At 40.2% G+C, this 21,856-nt stretch overlaps 1 protein-coding gene across 2 annotated transcripts in view; it reads right to left on the bottom strand.

The window, feature by feature from the left end:
- The window catches only part of KATNBL1 (katanin regulatory subunit B1 like 1), a 37,225-nt gene extending 15,572 nt beyond the window's left edge, over positions 1 to 21,653 (bottom strand). Inside the window, exons 1-2 of one of the 2 annotated variants that reach the window (XM_081830836.1) lie at positions 21,498 to 21,646; positions 7,848 to 8,001 (exon numbers count right to left, since the gene is read on the bottom strand). The gene's annotated coding sequence lies outside the window, so the exon portion shown is untranslated. Of the gene's footprint in view, positions 1 to 7,847; positions 8,002 to 21,497 lie in introns of both variants that reach the window. The other variant, XM_081830835.1, reaches the window with a different exon arrangement.
- Between the last annotated feature and the right edge of the window lie 203 nt (positions 21,654 to 21,856).

Raw genomic sequence — 21,856 nt, 5'->3', positions numbered from 1 at the left:
CTCCTAACTGTTGGTGGGAATGCAAGCTGGTGCAGGCACTCTGGAAAACAGTATGGAGGTTCCTCAAAAAGTTGAAAATAGAGCTACTGTATAACCCAGCAATTGCACTACTGGGTATTTACCCCAAAGATACAAATGTAGGGATCTGAAGGGGTATGTGCACCCCGATGTTTATAGCAGCAATGTCCACAATAGCCAAACTATGGAAAAAGCCAAGATGTCCATTGACAGATGAATGGATAAAGAATATGTGGTATATATATATAATGGAATATTATGCAGCCATCAAAAGGAATGAAATCTTGCCATTTGCAACGACGTGGATGGAACTGGATGGTATTATGCTGAGCGACAGAAATCAATCAGAGAAAGACATGTATCATATGATCTCACTGATATGAGGAATTCTTAATCTCAGGAAACAAACTGAGGGTTGCTGGAGTGGTGGGGGGGTGGGAGGGATGGGGTGGCTGGGTGATGGACATTGGGGAGGGTATGTGCTATGGTGACGACCAGTGGATTTTTAAGGCTTAAAGACAGACAAATCAGAGGTTTCCCCCATAAGGCAGCTGTCACACAAAAAATATGAATGGGAAGGATGAACATGGGTTTTTTTCTTTAAGAATTTCAATGAAGGGGAGAGGAACAGAAGGCACAGATGAGATTTTTCTGGTATAATCTTTAGAGCCTGCGGATATGGATCCCTCCACCTAAATTCAGCTACCAGACACTTAATAACTACTTTGGTATCTGCAGCACTTATTTAAACGTTTAACAGTGAAATTTGGATCAGGTTAAAAAACAAGGTGATAAAAAAGGGAACTGAGAATGCTAAAGTTGATCGAAATGGGATCAATGCTTACAATGAAATATTAAAAACACTATTTTCGGGGCGCCTGGGTGGCTCAGTCGTTAAGCGTCTGCCTTCGGCTCAGGTCATGATTCCAGGGTCCTGGGATCGAGCCCCGCATCGGGCTCCCTGCTCTGCGGGGAGCCTGCTTCTCCCTCTCCCACTTCCCCTGCTTGTGTTCCCTCTCTCGCTGTGTCTCTCTCTGTCAAAATAAATAAAATCTTAAAAATAAAAAATAAAAACACTATTTTCAAAGAATGTTTTGTGAGTGGAAGTTTCAAAAATAATGGCATTATAAAGAGTAGGTTAAAAAATAAATGGTTATTCAAAAGCTATCTAAACTATACTATGTGTTGGGGCACCTGGGTGGCTCAGTCGTTAAGTGTCTGCCTTCAGCTCAAGTCAGGATCCCAGGGTTCTGGGATCGAGCCCCGCATCGATCTCCCTGCTCTGCGGGAAGCCTGCTTCTCCCTTTCCCACTCCCCCTGCTTGTGTTCCCTCTTTCGCTGTGTCTCTGTCAAATAAATAAATAAAATCTTAAAAAAAAAAAACTATATATGTGTGTATGTGTGTATATAATATATAAACGATCAAAGCATTCAAAAGAGCTGTGTCAAAACATTAACAAAAGTTACTGCTAGTGGAATTACAGGTGATTTTTTCCCTTCATTTATAGGTTTCTCTATTTTCTACAATGAACATGAATTATTTTCATAATCTGAATAAATACTTTAACTTAATGAGGTCACTCTCTTATAAAAAGCAGTTTAAACTCCCTTATAGTAAAAAAGTGAAAAAGGTGTAAATGCCAACACACAAAGGTAACATTTCATAGGAAGGCTTTATTTTACCTTTCCCAAAATTAGGACAGCTCTATCTAATTTTCTCAGTTGTTGCCTTCTCACCTCATTTGGGACTTAGCTCTCCCCGCCCTACTTCTGTATCTTCAATTTCTCCCTTTGAACTGATTCCTCTCCTTCTGCTTTCAAACATGCTCAGGTTTCCTCTATCAACTCCTATACTCTTTCTCTATTTCTCTTTCCTGCCAAACTTCTACAATGAGTGCTTTTTAGTTTCCATTTTCTCTTTAACCCTTTACAACCTTGATTTTATTTTGTTCTCTCATCTGAAAAAAATTCCATCTTCAAGGTCACTTGAAGCTATAAGGGACCTTTTTATAACACTGATGACGCTCATATCAAGGTCAGCCAAACCAATCTAAAGACTTTGATTGTTCTTCATCACCATTTAGCTTTTTCATCATTTCACAGCACCCCAACACATGCGCGCGCGTGCGCACAGTATCTATTCATAGAACACAGCACTACAGTATCTTGAGTTTCCTTGTTCCCCTACTCCCTTTTGGTTCCTTTTCCTTCAACAACTCTTTATCTCTACACTAAAATTGGAAAAACATGCTTTCAAGGCTTCAGCTATTTCTCTAGACACAGTCTCTCCTCTAACTTCTATGTATTTGGCCTCCTGATCTGTCACTGGTAGTCCAAGTCAACACATCTAAAACTTCTTCAATCTCTTCCAATGTCAAACCATCTAAATGCCCTTCCTAGTTACCACATTTTAAATTGCTGGTATCAAACTTCTCTCAACTAAAAACCTAGGCGTTATTTTGACTTCTTTCTTCTTCCAACTGATCACTGAGTCTTCTTGAATCTTTCTTCAAAATATTTCATGGATCCGTTTTGACCCTTTTTTTCTTCACTCAATTATGCATAAACCAGGTTTGTCGCAAGCAAATTGGGATATATGGTCACTCCATCTCGGCTGAAAGATCTACTTTCCTAGACCGATTTTTCTGTATTTTTTTTCTATAAAAATTACCAACCACTCAGCAATAAAAAGGAAAAAGTTACTTATACACATGACAACATGAATATGCCTCAATCTCATTACGCAAAATGAGAAGTGAGATTCCCAATGCTATACACTTTACAACTTCATTTTTATGACACTCTAGAAAAGGCAAAATTATAGGTAAAGAAAAACAGCAGTGGCTGCCAGAGTTTCAAGGAAGGAGAAGCTGATCATAAAGGGCTCAGAGGGAACTTTTCATAGTGAGGGACATGTTCTATTTCTTGATTGTGGTGGTGATCATACACATACAACTCTGTGTATGTCAAAACTCATGTCAGTGATGCCTCAATAATCTGACTTTAAAAAACTGGGGTGTAAAGCACACGTCATTCATGGCTTTTCATTAGGCTCCTTGGACACTCAACACTCACTTGACAGAAGTGAGAAATATGGTTCCACTGGGCCCACATCCATTCTTTTTCTCCAGGAGTTGGTCCAGATTTCAGTGTCGGAGGTTCCAGAAACATTCCTCAAAGCATCTGAACTATATGTATGTTCTGAGTTGTGATTACTAAGGCCCGCCCTTCTAGTTCTATGTTCTACTCATCTATGTGGGCTGATTGGCCCCGAGGATGGGAGATGCCCTCAGGGCCCTCTGTGTGCAACGATGAGGGGTGAGTGCTCTCACTTGGAGGCTAGTGGGAGTTAAAAGTTTAACCTGCAGGGGCACCTGAGTGGCTCAGTTGTTAAGAGTCTGCCTTCGGCTCAAGTCATGATCCCAGGGTTCTGGGATCGAGCCCCGCATCAGGCTCCCTGCTCCGCGGGAAGCCTGCTTCTCCCTCTCCCACTCCCACTGCTTCTGTTCCCTCTCTCGCTGTGTCTCTCTGTCAAATAAATAAATAAAATCTTTAAAAAAAAAAAAAAAAGTTTAACCTGCAAAGGCTTCCAGGCTCCTCCTGCTTCTCCCAAGCTCTCTGGAAAACTTTGTGCTCCCTGTGCAGTAGGTATCAAAACTCACTACCTGGGTGAAAAATTAAAGACTCATCCAACCTTAAAGTCTAGTGTAGCTAAAAGATTAGGTCAAATAGTCCCATGTTCAAATCCCTAGCTTTCCCGCTTAACTAGCTATGTGACCTTGAAAAGAGCTGAGCCTCATTCTCCTCATCTGTAAAAGTGAAATTGCTTGTGTATTTACCCTGTTTCCAAAAGTAAGAAAAACTGCAGACAATAAAACGGGTTTTTATTTTTTTAATAAAGGAATAACTAGGGCAAAGAGAATGGGGGGGTAAATAAGTTAATTACCTAGCTGTCAAAACTGATGAAGAGAATACTTTAACTGATTAAAGAGATTTCAAAGCAGTAGGGAAACTCTGGGGAGAGAAAGAGCACTAACACTGGAAGTTCACAGAGGGATCAAGAGTGTCCGTGTATGAGAAGAGGACAAAGATTTTTTTTTTTTTTTTAAAGACTTTATTTGTCAGAGAGAGAGAGAGCACAAGCAGGGGGAGAGGCAGACAGAGGGAGAAGCAGGCTCTCCGCTGAGCAAGGAGCCCAATGCAGAACTCAATCCCAGGATCCTGGGATCATGACCTGAGCCAAAGGCGGGCCCTTAACTGCCTGAGCCACCCAGGCGTCCCAGAAGATGGCAAAGATTTAAGAAATGAACCACATTAACACTTTCACAAAAAGAGGGGCGCGTGGGTGGCTCAGTCACTGAGCATCTGCCTTTGGCTCAAGTCATGATCCCAGGGTCCCAGAGATGGAGCCCTGCATCAGGCTTCCTGCTCAGTGGGAAGCCTGCTTCTCCCTCTCCCACTCCCCCTGCTTGTGTCCCCTCTCTATCTCTGTCAAATAAATAAATGAATAAAATCTTAAAAAAAACCCACAACTTTCACAAAAAGAAACAGGGAAAAGGCTAAAAACTCATTGTAAGCATCCTTAAACAGAGAAAGCATACTTTATAACAATAAGTCTCATTTGCTTTGCTATTAATACTTCCTGCCTTTCCTGATGTTTCATTTTTTTGGAAACAAAATGTTTCTTCTTTTATGGAAACAGAAGCATCCCTTTCCATTCCATCACAGCCTCTCTGACCATGACTGAATTCAAATCTTCCTCTCTGAATCATTTCTTGATTCCTATCTTCAATGATCTCTTCCTTCACCACCTTTTTATGGTACTTAGTAAATTAACATCACATAGTCTAGGACTTTAACGATCAACAACTAACTGAGGGCCTAAATGAAGACATGCGTGAGCACTGACTGATCCAGGTGTGTCTCCTCTTGCCAATCAGACTGCAAAACTTCCCAGAGCAGGAACTGCATTTCACACCTCTAGATACACAATCTAAAAGGTAATCCAACAACTTTTAATTTAAATATATACAAAGACGCAAAAATATATATGTATATAGTGTATATCCTCTAGTGAGCAACTGAATATCATCATAATCAAAGTACTAGTATTTAAAGTTCATTTTATAAATGATTAGAGGAAAGAAAGCACATGTATTCAACATGCATTTACTGAGCACCTACTGTGTATCAAGAGATGAGTAAGTACGAAGCTCATGGCCTGGGGGTGGGGGGGAAGAATGACAAGAACTTAAGAAAGTCAATAATTATAAAACAATAAGTGCTACTGGAGAGGAACAGATAGTACAGGTTGCTAAAAAAGCAGCAGTAGTGAATCTAATTTGAGAGGAAGTATCTAGAAATCTCTTATGTCACACCAGATCTGAGTCCTGAAGACAAACAGAAATTGTAAAAATGAAATAAAGGAAAGCTCTCTATTTAAGCAACCACAGTAAAAACTCTTACTCAAAAATCAGAATGTACTAGAACTTTCTTTATTTCCATATTTTCAGTTCTTCTCCAGAAATGGTTGTTCAATTTGAGCATGAATACAAAGCCAAAACAGATACAGAAGCTGACGGGGAACTGTATAATGGATATATCATCCAAACCACTTATCAACTTTAGCATCACAAACAAGGAGACAATCAGACCTTACATGTCTCCTGATGTGATACAACAGAAAATACACTTCACAACACTATTAAATATTATTGCCAAAAAATCTAGCCTAAACATAATCAAGCTTCAACTGCCTGTTACCAACTACCAGTTTAAAGGAAATAGAAGTCAGAGAGGAACGTGTTAAGCACTACCATGGAGATATAATTAGCAAAATCCAGAAAACAGAAAATCTTGGGGACACAAAACTCGGTTTCCTCAACAAATATTTTACAAGAAATAAAGAAGAGGAAGCTATATATTAAAAGACACTGCATCGACTGAATACAATATGTGGACATTACTTAAGATCCTATTTTTTAAAAGCTGTTAAAATGTATAATAATTAGGGAAATTTGAATATTGACTGGATATGTAATATTAAGGATTTTTTTTTTTAAGATTTTATTTATTTATTTGACAGAGAGAGATACAGCGAGAGAAGGAACACAAGCAGGGGGAGTGGGAGAGGGAGAAGCAGGCTTCCCGCCGAGCAGGGAGCCCGATGTGGGGCTCGATCCCAGGACCCTGGGACCATGACCTGAGCCAAAGGCAGACGCTTAACGACTGAGCCACCCAGGCGCCCCTTAAGGAATTATTAGTTTATGACCCTAAAGTATAACAAATAATAAACTGTACATATTTAAAGTGTACTTATATATACATGCATACACCCATTAAACCATTACCACAATCAATATTGGGAACCTATGCATCTTCTTTTTAAGATTTTATTTATTTGATAGAGGAGAAGCAGGGGAAGCAGGAAGCAGCGGGAGAGGGAGAAGCAGGCTCCCCGCTGAGCAGGGAGCCCAATGTGGGGCTCGATCCCAGGACCCCAGGATAATGACCTGAGCCAAAGGCAGATGCTTAACCGACAGAGCCACGCAGGCGTCCCCCTATCCATCATCTTCAAAAATTTCCTGTGTCCCTTTATAATTCCTCCCCAACCACTTGATCTGCTTTCTGTCACAGCTTAGTTCGCATTTTCTACTACTTTATATAAAAAGAATCATACAGTATATACTCTTTTTTGGAGGGGAGGTATACTTTCTTTCACTCAACATAATTATTTTGGGAATCATCCATGCTGTTACATATATCAATAGTCCATTCCTTTTTACTGCAGAGCAGTATTCTATTGTGTGAATATATCAAAATTTGTTTATCCATTCATCTGCTGATAGACATTTGGGTGGTTTCCAGTTTTGGCTATTACTAATAAAGCTGCTATGAATAGTCCTGTACGAGTCTTAGCATGAACAGATACTTTCATTTCTCTTGGGTAAATACCTAGGAGTGGGATGGTGGTAGGTATATGTTTAACTTTTTAAGAAAACTGCCAAACTTTGAAAAGTTGTACCATTTTACATTTCCATCAGCAGTGTATGACAGTAAGGAATCACTGTTAATTATTTCTAGTTGAATGGTATTATTTTTACATCTTTTTTTTTTTTTTTTTTAAGATTTTATTGATTTATTTGACAGAGAGAGACACAGCGAGAGAGGGAACACAAGCAGGGGGAGTGGGAGAGGGAGAAGCAGGCTTCCCGCCAAGCAGGGAGCCCGATGCGGGGCTCGATCCCAGGACCCCGGGATCATGACCTGAGCCGAAGGCAGACGCTTAATGACTGAGCCACCCAGGCGACATCTTTTGTTTTTTTAAAGAGTCTTTTAGAGATACATATACATACATCATACAGATGAAAAGAGATGATGTTTAGGATTTGCAGAGTAAGGGAAAATCAATGGAACAAGAAACACTGATAATGGCTGAAGCTGGGTAACTGGGATATTCATTATACCATCCTCTCTTTCTCCATATGATTAAAAATTTTTATAAAAGAAAATAGATCAGATACTAAACTACTTCAATGAGCAAATCTTATTTGTGGGCTATATAAATATGTATATAGCAATGTTCTGCAATGACATAGTTTAAATGGCATGTCCTTGCTCTTTGGGTTAGAGATAGTATTCCCCTTAATGACTGTAGCTGCAGTCAACTTTGATCTCAACAAGAGTAGCGGGGGACAAAAAACAGATGTGGGCAGGAAGTCTATGGTCCTATCCCTCCCTCTCTAACTCCATATCCCTGGATTTGGAGGCAGAAGGAAGTGTGTTGCATAAAAGGAAAAAAAATCAGAAATAAACATGAATAGGGGCACCTGGGTGGCTCAGTTGGTTACAGGCCTGCCTTCAGCTCATGATCTCAAAGTCCTGGGATCAAGTCCCGCATCGGGCTCCTTGCTCAACGGGGAGTCCGCTTCTCCTTCTACCTGCCACTCCCCCTGCTTGTGCTCGCTCTCTGACAAATAAAATCTTAAAAAAATAAATAAAAGAAATAAAACATGGATAAAAATGATCTCTCTCATGTTAGAATACCCTAACAAACACCGAATGCTTCCACAGAGATGAACCACACAGCTGGGGATAGTAGAGAAACTTTTTTACTTTATGCTCCCTTTATACAAAACTTTGCCTTTCATACAAGTATTACTTACTTTAAAAATAAGTCAAATTAAAAATAAAAAATCACTAGTAATTCAACCACCAATACTATTCTGGTGCTTCTCTCATGCAGTTTAGTTTAGTTTTTTTTTTTTTTTTAAAGATTTTATATATGTATTTGACAGAGAGAGAAAGCACAAGCAGGGGGAGGTGCAGAGGGAGAGGGAGAGGGAGAGGGAGAAGCAGGCTTCCCACTGAGTAGGGAGCCCGATGTGGGGCTTGATCCCAGGATCCTGGGATCACGACCTGAGCCAAAGGCAGACGTTTAACCGACTGAGCCACCCAGGCACCCCATCATGCAGTTTAGTTTTATAGGCTGCATTTTGTCATTAACATTGTTTTCCTACATATTAAAAAGTCTTTTTGATAATGATTTAAATGACTATATACTATTTTATCATAAGAATATTTTTATTTTTGCTATTTCAGAAAATACTTTGATGGAGATAGATATTTGTACAAAATTGATTATTTCCTCTAGATAAGCTCATGACTGGGTCAAAAAATATTATTATTGAGCTCTTCAAATACATGACAGAAGCCCTTTCACATTGTGACTGGGAGTGGTGATTTTTAGTCAAAAAATCATTTAAAATGAGGATTCATTTAAAACAGAGAGGGATGTACACATGTAACTTAAAATAATGCATATGCATCATCTATGATTTCTAATTTGGGTTTCTTTCAAGTTGCCCAAGAACTAATGCCACTCACAAAGCAGGATCAGTACAAAATTCTAAATGGTTACGGTTTTACTTCACTTATCTTTAGCTTTGTAAGCTACACCCAAGTTGATAACCAAGTTTTTGAGTCACTTGCCTTCATCTAGTATATCTAAAGCATTCCAATTAGTTTTCATAGAAACAATGCTCTTTTTTTTTTAAGATTTTATTTATTGGGGCGCCTGGGTGGCTCAGTCGTTAAGCATCTGTCTTCGGCTCAGGTCGTGATCCCAGGGTCCTGGGATCGAGCCCCGCATCGAACTCCCTGCTCCGAGGGAAGCCTGCTTCTCCCTCTCCCAATTCCCCTGCTTGTGTTCCCTCTCTCGCTGTCTCTCTCTGTCAAATAAATATTGAGAGAGAGAGAATGAGAGCATCAGCAAGGGGGGTGGCAGAGGGAGATGCAGGTTCCCTGCTGAGCAGGGAGCCTGATACATTCAGGTTTCGATCCCAGGACCCTGTGACCATGACCTGAGCAGAAGGCAGATGCTTAACTGAGTGAGCCACCCAGGCGCCCCAAAACAATGCTTTTAAACTTCTGTCTTAAACTGCTGCATTTACTAAACTGGGCAACTATGTAAGCCTGGCAAATGGGCAGATGGACAGCCGCCCTCCAATCCACGCTCCTGCCGACAGAGGTGGGCAATGACCACTAATCGGCACCCTTGATGATAGAAGATTCTGTATTATGAATTTTTAACTTTGAAAATTTGACAGACAATAAATAAGATTATGTTTTAGCTTGCATCTGAAAGAATATGAAGTTGTACTTTTCTTAGGTGACTGAACTGAAAGGACGTGGCTGTATGTTGTAACAGGGTGACATAAGTCCTAGAGTCAGATTCCCTGGGTTTGAGTCCTGCTTTAACCATTTACTAGTTATGTATTGTAGGCAAATTACTTAACCTATTTTCAGAGTAGTGTTGTGAAGATTAAATAAAATAATCCAACTGCCACAATGTCTGGCACATGGTTAATCACTCTGTAAATGTTAGCTATCGTTAAGTTATACATAAACATCACTGATGAAGCAAGCTGCCTTTAGTGTTAAGAAACATGCTTTGTGGTGTCAGCAAATTTTAATACCAGTTTCCTACATGTGTTACATGTTTCTGTGTATGTGTACATGTAGCACAGGAAAAAAATAAATAAAAAAGAGACTGAAAGGACAAAAGTTCTTTCTAAAGAGTGGTATCACAGTAGAATCTTTTTCCTGTTCATTTTTCTACAGTTTTAAGGTTGAATCATTTTCTTCAGCTTATTTTTCTGTATCAATTTTCTACAGTAAAAAACAAATTACATTTTACAGAAATTTCTTTTTAGCACAAGACAATACATTAATAAGATGATGGAAATTCAAGTTTCTTAGGCCTTGAAACACACAAATTCTCAAGTTATGTAAAGGAACACAAAAGAATTGTAAAATTATAAAACTCAGCGACCTGAATCACGTCAATGTAGAATTTTGATGTTATATACAGCTACATCATGGCAACTAGTAGTTTCCTGCCTCATTTCTGCTCATACCCTTAAGCCTCCCAACTTTTCCTATTGCAAAATCCTCATCATACCACGTTTATAGCGGGAGAAACACAGAGAAGCCACTGTAATACAATATGTTAAGTGTGGCAATATCCTTGATGATTTATCAAATAGTTTAGGAGGAAAAATTGCTCTGAGTTAAATTATGAAATAGAAGAGAGTGGCTTAAAGCAAAGATATTTAAAGTGTCATTTTAGGGGTGCCTGGGTGGCTCAGCCGGTTAAGCATCTGCCTTTGGCTCAGGTCATGATTCCAGGGTCCTGCCCATGGGGAGCCTACCTCTCCTGGTCTCCCTCTGCCTGCCTCCCCCTCTGCTTGTGCGCACGTGGGCTCTCTGCCAAACAAATAAATCTAAAAAAAAGTCATTTTACAGAGTAACAACAGCTTCTAGTCCAGTAGGATTCACCTAGTGTTCTCAATGAGGGTATCACTAAATTTTAATCAAGGTGTTAAATTTATTTTCATAACTATAACAAAGATGATCAAAACAAATGTTGGGCTGAACAGATTATGTGACCTAGTGCAGAGCAGTTACAATTTATCATAAGGACTAAAAAAGATACTTTAATATCAAGCCAGATTAAAAAAATGATTCCATGATTTCCCAAAGGTGACATTCTTTTCTTAGGTATATTTGGACAAGGGGGAGGTGGCTTACAAAGACTGCAACACTGTACTCAAAAAGTGACAAAGTGAATGGCATTGTTAATGTGCTATTTTTTTAAAGATTTTATTTGTTTATTTGTCAGAGAGAGAGAGAGAAACAGCAAGCACAAGCAGGGAGAGAAGCAAGCAGAGGGAGAAGCAGGCTCCCTACTGAGCAAGGAGCCCAATGTGGGACTCAATCCCAGGACCCTGGGATCATGACCTGAGCCAAAAGGCAGACGCTTAACGGACTGAGCCACCCAGGCATCCCTAATGTGCTGTTTATAAACTAAATGAAACACTAATATCTTGGTAGAACAACGATACATTCTGTTGACCTGTTTGGAGCCTTTTAATCCCATTTAGATTCGAACCTGATTGAGGGTTAACATTTTGAAAGAATATCTCAGTTACATGGGTCATGGCTTGGTGGGCAGGAGGTGAATAACAATAGAGAAGAAAAAGAAGCACAGAAACAAGTATAAGCAGTGCTTATTCATGCAGCCTCCAGGGAAATGGTGTCCCATCAAATTCCTGGATGTCTAATGCACTTGCTAGGTTTATTCCTACTTGAGGAAATGGATTTACCAAGTTATCAGAGCCTGATATTATCACTCAAATCATAAAACTAAGTACCCTTATTCTGATTCCATGTTCAGAACGACTCAAAGCCCCTAGAACCTGGAATAAACCACAACGGTTTTTTATTTGCTGATTCATCACAACATCTTCTATTAATTCAGTCCACCATCCATGGAAGGCTGGTTTGAGAAATAATGTCATATTCAGGAAGGCAGATCAAGCATGAAAATACAGATTTTTGGAGATTCAATGGGTACAAGAATGATAATACATCATTTCAATCAATTAGACCAAACTGAATTCCAACTCTCTTATGACTGAATTACCCTGAAATGAAAATTATAAAACTGATGCTATGTGGGAATTACCATTCCCACCACCTCTTCCTTATTTTAAATAATTAAGTCCACTGAATATACTACATTAAGGAACTGGTATTAATAATGGGGAAAAAAAGCTGAATTCTGAGAACTGAGAATTCTCATCACCTTTACCAGTAATTGTGGATCTACAGACTTAATTTTTTCAATGCCTTACACTGGAAAGTGTGCAGGGCAGGGGTAGGTGCAGAAAAATGTTAAAACTTATGTACAAACAAAATGTGTATGTGAGTGAGTGCCTGCACAGTCCCTGAATATCTTTGAAAGGAAGAAACTGGGGACAAAAATCACTTCTAAAGAGAGGGTAAGTGTGGCTGGGGGATGAGATGAGAGGGAGACTTTTCTTTTTTGGACTTTCTGAATTTTGTATCAAATGCAAGTATTATTTTTTAACTAAATTAAAATGTATTGATAGTGGGGCGCCTGGCTGGCTCAGTCGGTAGAGTGTGTGATTCTTGATCTCCGGGTTGTGAGTTCGAGCCCCAAGGTGAGTGCAGACATTACTTAAAAATAAAATCTTTATTTCCCCCCCAACAGACTCTTCACTACAGAGAACAAGCTGAGGGCCCCTGGAGGGAAGGTGGGCGGGGGATGGGTTAAATGGGTGATGGGTATCAAGGAGGACACTTGTGATGAGCACTGAGTGCTGTAAGTGATGAATCACTAAATTCTACACCTGAAACTAATATTAAATTGTAAACGAATTTAAAAACAAAAAAATATTTTTTAAAAAATAATAAAATGTATTGATAGTATAATATACATCTCTTCTTAAATGGCTACATAAACACCTGAATCTTTAGGAAGACTTAGGGTTTCTAGAGCCAAGTAGATGATTATCTTAGCATGTTTTGGTGAATATCTCTTATTCTGCCTGTTAGAATATTCAAATTAGAGTATTTCTTTTTTTTTTTTTTTTAAAGATTTTTTTTTATTTATTTATTTGAGACAGAGAGAACGAGAGAGAGAGAGAGAGCACATGAGAGAGGGGAGGGTCAGAGGCAGAAGCAGGCTTCCTGCCGAGCAGGGAGCCCGATGCGGGACTCGATCCCGGGACTCCAGGATCATGACCTGAGCCGAAGGCAGTCGCTTAACCAACTGAGCCACCCAGGCGCCCCTCAAATTAGAGTATTTCAATTAGAGTATTTTTCTGGAAATATTCGTAGGGAAGAAAAATACTCTAATCCTTTCTTACTGTCTTCTTAAACTCAGAAATGTATATAAATATATACATATATAAGACAACATCACCTTAAGGATCCTTTCTGACCCCTTGTTTAGCTATAAAGGTATTTCTGATGCTTTCAAGTTAGATAAGACTATGTATGAAAGGATATTCCAATAAGATATACAACTCCAAAAAAGACAAGCTAATATAAACTAATTTTAATGTTCTATCTTCATGATTTGGACTAAGGTTACCAATCTATAACACCTGTGCCTAATTTTGAAGTCAACAGTGAGAGGGGGAGTATACCTTAAAAGGGTAGACTGCCCTTTTGAGAATTCAACAAATCAACAAAAGATGATGCTAGGGTCCTTTTATAACAATAGTTCTTAATCCTTCTTACACTCCAACACTTACAAGGATTACCACATATCCCTATCCATTACAGTGGTTTCTTACCATTATGTCCCCTGGGCCGAAATCAGAATATATGTTGAAATTTGAAAACGCCCCCTTCTCTTAGGGAACACCCTTTTCCAGCGTAGGAATCACACTGCCTTAATAAGGTATAATGACACCCAGGTCTAAAACTTAACTGTAACCAAATTTAACATATTAACCTCATTTAAAAAAAAAATCGCCCCTCTCAATGTTTCCCCTCAAGTTTGAACTCGTATCACCAACTGCCTGTGAGTAGCACCATGTGGATGTCAGTTCCACAGTCAACAATTCTTGAACTTAACATATTGAAAATAGAACCCTTAATATCCATCCTCTCAAATCTGATCCTCTCAACTGTTCCTAATTCAGTGAATTATTCAGTTCCTTTGTTCATCAGCTGTTTATTAAGCACCCACTATGTGCCAAGCACTTTTCTAGATACAGTGAACATCATCCCAGTTGCTGAAGGCCCCAAATGATTCATTATTTTCTCTTTTCATATATTCCCTATCTCCAATCCGTTGATTCTGCCTTTTTAACATTCTCAAACTTCATTTCTCTCCATTTCTGATACCACCATCCTAGACCAAACTACCATCATTTCTCTCTTGGACTATATCAGTTTCCTCCTAAATCCTCTAGCCACACTGGACTTCTATCCTTGAATACACCAAGTTCATTTCCATTTTGTGGCCAAACCATTCCTTCTGCTTAAAACATTCCTCCCATATACTCCCAGGGCTACTACTTCTCAGCTCAGATGTTACCCACCCAAGAGCATTTCCCTGACCACCCAATCAAGAATAACCCCAACCTCACCTCCATTCTCTATACCAGCACCTTGTACTTTTTTTTCCCACCAGAGCAATTATCAGTATCTGAAATTAGTTTGCTTATTTGCTAATCGTTCATGTCCTCCCAACTAGACTGTGAGCTCCATGACAGCAGGAATCATGTTCACTGTACCTAGAAAAGTGCTTGGCACATAGGGGGTGCTTAATAAACAGCTGATGAACAAAGGAACCTATCTAAAGAAAGACAATGTCAACCATGAAAGATAATGGTCAGCTGGGAGTGAGGCGTCACAAAATATTATTTAAAAATGTCAATGGGAGAGTGCCTAACTGTGGTTAACATTAAAACTGTGCCATGATATTCCAATTCTCCTTTCAGATACACGATAAGTTTATATTTGCCCATCATCTTGAAGTTAGGTATGGTCATGACTTGCTCTTGCCAATGAAATATAAACAGAAATCTTTGAGAGTCACTTTCTGTGATTCACTCCTATCACCATCACTCTATTGTAGCAACTAGCAACAGGACAGAGATTAAGGTTCCATCTGTCCACATTCCTTAGCAAGGATAACGTAGAGCAGAGCCCCCAGATAACTCACATGTAAGAAGAATCAAGGAGAAATAAACCTTTGTTATTTGAAGCCACTGAGATTTGGGCGTTGTTACTGTAAAATAACACAGGCCATCCAGACTGATAAAGCATCCTAACAATGTTGTGGGCACATAATAATGTAATCAGTCTTACTAAGTAGTCAAGTGATGCCACTAAGTATACACAAGTAATTTCCTTCTGGTTATTATTCAGTTTCCAAATAGGTCTGCCAACAAGAGAAAAAACTGTTTACATGGAGTTTATGAATTCTTGTCCCTGATGCTATTTTTCAATAAATATTTCCCAAATAATGAATGCCACCCTATACAGGCATACCTACTAGCCTTTCCTTACCTGGAAACAGGTGAGAATAACTGTGCTTTTTGTTTATTATCTACATCAACTATTCAATAATTAGTTACTGAGTTCAGGTCATTGTGGAGGAAACAGACTATAAAGTAGACTGGATAAAATGCACAAGTCCCTGGATACTGAGTCAGGAACATGGACTTTATAGACAAAATACACTTACTGAGAAGCTTTGTATAGGAATCATACGATTAAAAACTATTCTTGGGGCACCTGGCTGGCTCAGTCGGTAAAGCAGGAGGCTCTTGATCTCAGGGTCGTGAGTTTGAGCCCCACATTGGGTTGAGAGATTACTTAAACGTTTTTTAATTTTTAAAAAACTATTCTTGAAGATTATTTTATACGGCAGTTGTAGAAATAGGATGATTGGAACAGGAGTGCCAAGAGTACTAATTTCCAACAGCTGTGCCATGAATCCTCCACAGACGAAAGGCCTAATTTTAATCAATCTATATGATTTATTTTGGTTACAACACTAAACATACTGTTAATGATGTACTAAGAGGTACAGGAAATAAGCAAGGCCTAAGTTGTTGGGTTTTTTTAAAGATTTTATTTACTAAAAAAAAATCATTGGCGGAAAAAAAAAGATTTTACTTACTTATTTGAGAGAGTGCATGAGCAAAGATTTTATTTATTTATTTGAGAGAGAGAGAGAGTGCATGAGCAGGGGGAGGGGCAGAGGGAGAGGGAGAAGTAGACTCCCTGCTGAGCAGAGAGCCCAGATGCGGCTCAATCCTGGGACTCTGGGACCATGACCTGAGCTGAAGGCAGATGCTTAACGGACTGAGCCACCCAGGTGCCCCAGCAAGGCCTAAGTTTTTGCAAATAAGAGTAAAAGGCACACTCAAAAGTCAAAGTTGCACTAAAGTAAGATCTGGTAATGGACAAAACTGTACTCTGAGCATGAGGGGCAATCAGGTCAGTAATTATTACAGAGTTCTGAAAGGCAACCAAGTGAACAATAGACGCTTTACTATCAGTTAGAGGTATTTTTCTATTATAGGAATGACTGGGTTGTAATCAAGTTGGTTTGTATGCTGAGTTCTTTCAAGATACTCAGAGCATCTGTGCAGTACTCCAACAAGCTTGTTTTTTCCTCAACAACAATCCATTCCTTTCATTCAACAAATATTAAGTACATGTTACAGGCTAATTACCATTCTTTTTTTTTTTAAAGATTTTATTTATTTATTTGAGAGAGAGAATGAAAGAGAGAGAGCACAAGAGGGGGGAGGGTCAGAGGGAGAAGCAGACTCCCTGCTGAGCAGGGAGCCCGATGCAGGACTCGATCCTGGGACTCCAGGATCATGACCTGAGCCGAAGGCAGTCGCTTAACCAACTGAGCCACCCAGGCGCCCGCTAATTACCATTCTTGGCACTGAGAAAACATGAGTGAACAAAACAATGATCCCTGCCCTCCTGGAGCTTATATGCTAGTGGCACTTAAATTCCATTCTAAAATTTCTCCCCCAATCCTATTATATGGGAGTAGCTTTTACAAATGCCTTTGGCAGATATCATCTGATTAATGCACACTAAGATGTGAAAGACTAATAGTCTCACCAGAGATAATTACCCTTGAAAAGTAAATACTTCACAGATTCACAGACTCTTAGAACTGGGAAGGACCTTGGAGATAATTTCAATTTACAAATTAGATTAAGGGACCTGCCCAAGAACACTCAGTCACCAGTAGGAGAGCAAACCCTAGAACTGTGACTTCCAGTGTTAGTGCCTTTTCCATATAACACCAAGCTGCCTGTTTTAAGATTACACTAGTGAGCAGGAGAGATGCTAGAATGGGCATTCATGATTCATACATAGGTGATACGTTCCTGGATGACTGTTCAAGGCAAAAAGAATTTCAGGCAGTGTGTAAACTTGAGAGGTGGTTATAGGGGAAGCAAACTGGGGGTACCTTTCAGAAAACTCTTTCTCCCATCTCTACCTTCATTATGTCCCCAAAACAAAGACAGTAAATACAAAACTTCTCCAAAGTTAATGCATATTAGAGGAGATACTTGGACATGAGCACGTAGTAGTAAACACAGCATCTGAATCTAGCAAAGTCAAACTGTACCTTATCCAAGTTGAAAGTGTATGTTCCCAGTAAAGGTACCATTTGTATTAAGTTCAAGGTTTTTTTTTTAAATTACTTTCCTAAAAACATTTACCAGAAAGCACCAAATTAACTGATATGGGTCATGGGTATAATGATTGATAAAACAGTAATGTAATATTGATGGGGGTGATGTTATGAGGCACTAGGCAAGCATTTCTAAGGATAATGCCTCTTCCTCCACAAAACAGTTATACGCATTTCTTGCTTATAAACTGTACCAATCTATACATTTGAAAAACCCAAACTCGTCCTTTAATCTCTCAAAGGTTCATGAACCAACCTGAGACTTATTTAGTATTCTAATAGAAACTGCATTTAAAAAAACTTTTCAAGAAGAGGGAAAAGACTTGCTAAGAATTGAAAAATAAGCTTTGTACCAAAAAAACAAAAGAAAAGAAAGATTATTAATTTTAAGAGTTTTACGAAGAAAAAAAAGTTTTAGGAAGAATGTAAACTGACAGGCAGCAAGGGTCCTCATTAAAATCTCATTATGGGTGTCTGTGATGGCAGTTTCTATATCTAAGGTGAAAATTATGAGAAACCCCCCTCAAAAAAATTATTATGAGACTTCCAATTTATTTCAGTAGCTCTGCCATTCTTTTAGCTTCCAATGTTTAAAACCTTGAAGATACCATAGACTTTTGCCCCTATTATTTTCTATAGTTAATCAGTCACCATATTCTATTTCTTCCTTCAAAATGTCTCTTTTGAATATAAGCAAAATTCCCAATTTCAAAAGAACACACACACAACAAAGACTGTGACTATTAAAAAGAGCATTTTTCAAGCAATGGGAAATACTCATGACATGCTGAGTCAAAAAAAAAAAGGCAGAACAATAAAAACCCACAGGGAGAAAAATGTATAATCCTAGTTTTATAGAAAGGAAAATAATCATCAGCATAAAAAATTTTTGAAAAAGGGACGCCTGGGTGGCTCAGTCAGTTAAGCGTCTGCCTTCGGCTCAGATCATGATCCCAGGGTCCTGGGATCGAGTCCCGCATCGGGCTCCCTGCTTGGCGGGAAGCCTGCTTCTCCCTCTGGCCTGCCACTCCCCCTGCTTGTGCACTTTCTCTCTCTCTCTCTGACAAATAAGTAAAATCTTAAAAAAAAACCCACCACATGAAAATGTTAACAGTTGTTCTTTCTGCTTGGGGTGGGGGTGGCAGGTTCTAAGTGCTTTTAATTTTTTTTTTCACACTCTCTACATTTCCAAAATTTCCTACAATGAACATGCATTATTTTCAGTGAAGAGACATTATTTTCAAACTCAGAAAAAAATGTCATTTAAATAACTGTCTCATTTTACCACTACATGTCATTCTCACTACCCTCATCCTATTTCCTTACAGCCTCCCCTCCTCCGAAGGACTCCAACAGCAGCCTCCTTCTTTAGGTCTCTGAGCCAGCTTCCCCTAGCTTTAATATTACTTGTACTCATGCTCCTAACATTCATCATTCATACTTACATGAAGCAGAGGCTGGCCATATAAACAATCAGCTCACAACAGGGTTTCTCACCCTCAGTACCACCGACATTTGGGGTAATTATTTCTCATGGAGGGGCTGTCTTATTGCAAGATGTTTAGCAGCAGCGTTCCTGGCCTCTATCCAGTAGATGCTACTAGCACCTCTCCCAATTCTAGTCATGACACTGCCAAATGTCCCCTGAGGGACAAAAACTGTCCCCAGTTGAGAGCCACTGATTTAAAAGTTTTAAACTTCCAAAATCATCTGTGTCTATACATATATGTCAAGCCTAAACTTCTTTCCCATGTGTGTCTTTTTTTTTTTTTTTAAAGATTTCATTTATTTATTTGAAAGCGAGAATGAGAGAGAGAGAGAGAGCACATGAGAGGGGGGAGAGTCAGAGGGAGAAGCAGACTCCCTGCCGAGCAGGGAGCCCGATGCGGGACTCCGTCCCAGGACTCCAGGATCATGACCTGAGCCGAAGGCAGTCGCTTAACCAACTGAGCCACCCAGGTGCCCCTCCCATGTGTGTCTTATACAATTATACTGATTCTCAGTCTTGCCCACATAATCTCCTTTTTCTCAAAAGGAACTTTCCAAATAGATCAGGTCCACTGTTCCCTAGAAAAATAATTTCATTCTCACTTCCAAGTCTTTGACACACTGTTTCCTCACTAAAATTCCTCATTCACGCTTCTATTCAATGCCCTACATCCATCCTTTAGTAGCTGGTTCTTTGCAGAAGCAATACTGTTCAGCCTAGTTCAGTTCACCATATACAGTCTGCACTAAACAACAGTATTTTATATTGTTGCTGTTAATCTCATATCCCAAACTAAGGTTTGTTGCCCTGGCACATTTCTTTTGTATAAACAATTGCACCTAACACTGCTGGGCATAGAGACAATCAAAAGCATGATAACTGATAAATTTAAATGCTCTGCTGTAAATCACTGTAAACTGCTGATTTCTTATGAAATGATTTTGCTTTGAACCTTTATTTCTTGTCATGGAGCTATAAGTATAATCACTCCAGATACAGAGTGACCACTCAATAGAATTTCAGAACAAAAATATATAATGGTATATTTTAAGTATAATATATAGGTTTCAAACTGTTCTCTACACTGTCAGGAATGATATAAAGGAATTAAAACTATAAACTACAACACAAACATGAACTTTATGAACTCCATTTATCTTAAAATATCCAGCGGAATTTTTGCTCAGTGCACAAAATTTAAGTCAACAAGAGGAGAGAACTCAACTGAATAGTGTGTGAATGTATATGTATACACGAACACACTTCACATATATCCCCAGTTGAGAGAAATAAATGAAAGAGCTTTGTAAAGTAAAAAGAGTCAAAATATAAAGGATGCAGTTAAAGAAGCATAGTTAAAAGCATGAAACCAGCCTGCTTGGGTCCCAAATATATTTGCTGCGTGTCCTTGTACAAGTTACTCAACTTCTCTGTGTCTGTTTCCTCCTTGTCAAAAAGGGGATAATAATAGTATCCGTCCCAAAGTATAAAGCTCTCAAACACGGCTTAGCATATAGAACGCCCCCCCCAAAATACTTACCATTATTATTATTACAATGCTAGTTATTAGCCAAGTAAAAGCCTCAATGTATAAAATTCTGATTCAAGTCTGAAGCAGGTTCAAACAAAACAGAATAAACTACTGACACAGTTTAAGCTATTATTAGGTGGCCTAGGTTCTTAGAATGTTTTGCTAGTGCTAAACTATTACACAACTAATTTTTGTCAGTTTTTTTTTCTTTTAATCTGTAAAGAAACTGACATAGACACCTCTGTTTTCAAGGAACTTTACAAGCCACAAGAAAACAACTGAACTCTTTGTTATCTCCATATTTAAGCCAATTTAAAAGCGTGGTAAAAGTCTGTAAAAGTACTGTTACAAAACAACTTTTCAGAAAATACAATGAGATTTTTAAAGTTGCAATCAGCAATTCTTATGCAGTTATGTCAAGCTTTTGTCCTGCTAAACAAAAGCTTATCTGTCAGGGAACCACGGACCCGTCAGAAAATAAGGAAATACCAAGGCCCGGCCTAGGCGGCTCGGGAAAACAGGTCCTCAAACAGACCGCCGCAGACGCGTTCCGTCCTTCCCCCTCCCCGGCGTGCAGCAGTCGGCCCCACCCGCAGATAAATTAAGTGACAGCTGGCCGCGTCCACGCCTCTCCCGGCCCGGGCCGGGCCCGTGGCGCCCCGCCCCCGCCCCGCTCCCGGCGGCCTCCAGCGCCCGCCGCCCGGATGCTCCTCGCAGCGCCGGGGCAGGGGCTCCCGCCCGGACACCGCGTCCTCGCCGCCCCGCCCCCGCCGCCGGCTCGGCCGAGCGGAGGCCGCCGCGGGGCCTCAGGTGGGCCCAGGGCGCGTCCGGGCGCGAGGAGACGCGCGGCCTCCGCAGGGCAGCTGCGGGCGCCGGCTCGTGTAGGCCCGGCGGTCACTTACCGGCGCCTCATGGTACCGCGGCGCCTCAGCCCAGCCCCGGGACTAACCAACTACGCCCGGCAGCCCAGGACGTCCCTCGGCTCCCGGGCCGTGCCCCACTCTGAGCCATTCAAACGCGGCCGCGCGCGCAGCCCGCCGGGATAGCTTCCCCGGGGAGGTCTGGCCGGCTCCGCCCAGCGCTGGCTCCGCCCTCCTCGGGTCGCGCAGGACCGGAGAGAGGGGGAAGAGGACGTGTGGCCATCATGCCCCCTGGTGGCCACGGGCCCGCACAGTAGTTTTGCAATGGGGCGGCAAGTAATAAGGCTGTAGGAACTGAGCTCTAGGAACTGAGGGTCATCAAAGAATGACCCTGAGCTAGT

This window comes from Leptonychotes weddellii, chromosome 9 (genome assembly GCF_054177405.1).
Source record: "Leptonychotes weddellii isolate Sample4059 chromosome 9, ASM5417740v2, whole genome shotgun sequence".
Lineage (NCBI taxonomy): Eukaryota > Metazoa > Chordata > Mammalia > Carnivora > Phocidae > Leptonychotes > Leptonychotes weddellii.
Note: the sequence above shows the minus strand (reverse complement) of the source record. Positions and strands in the feature narration are given on the sequence as shown.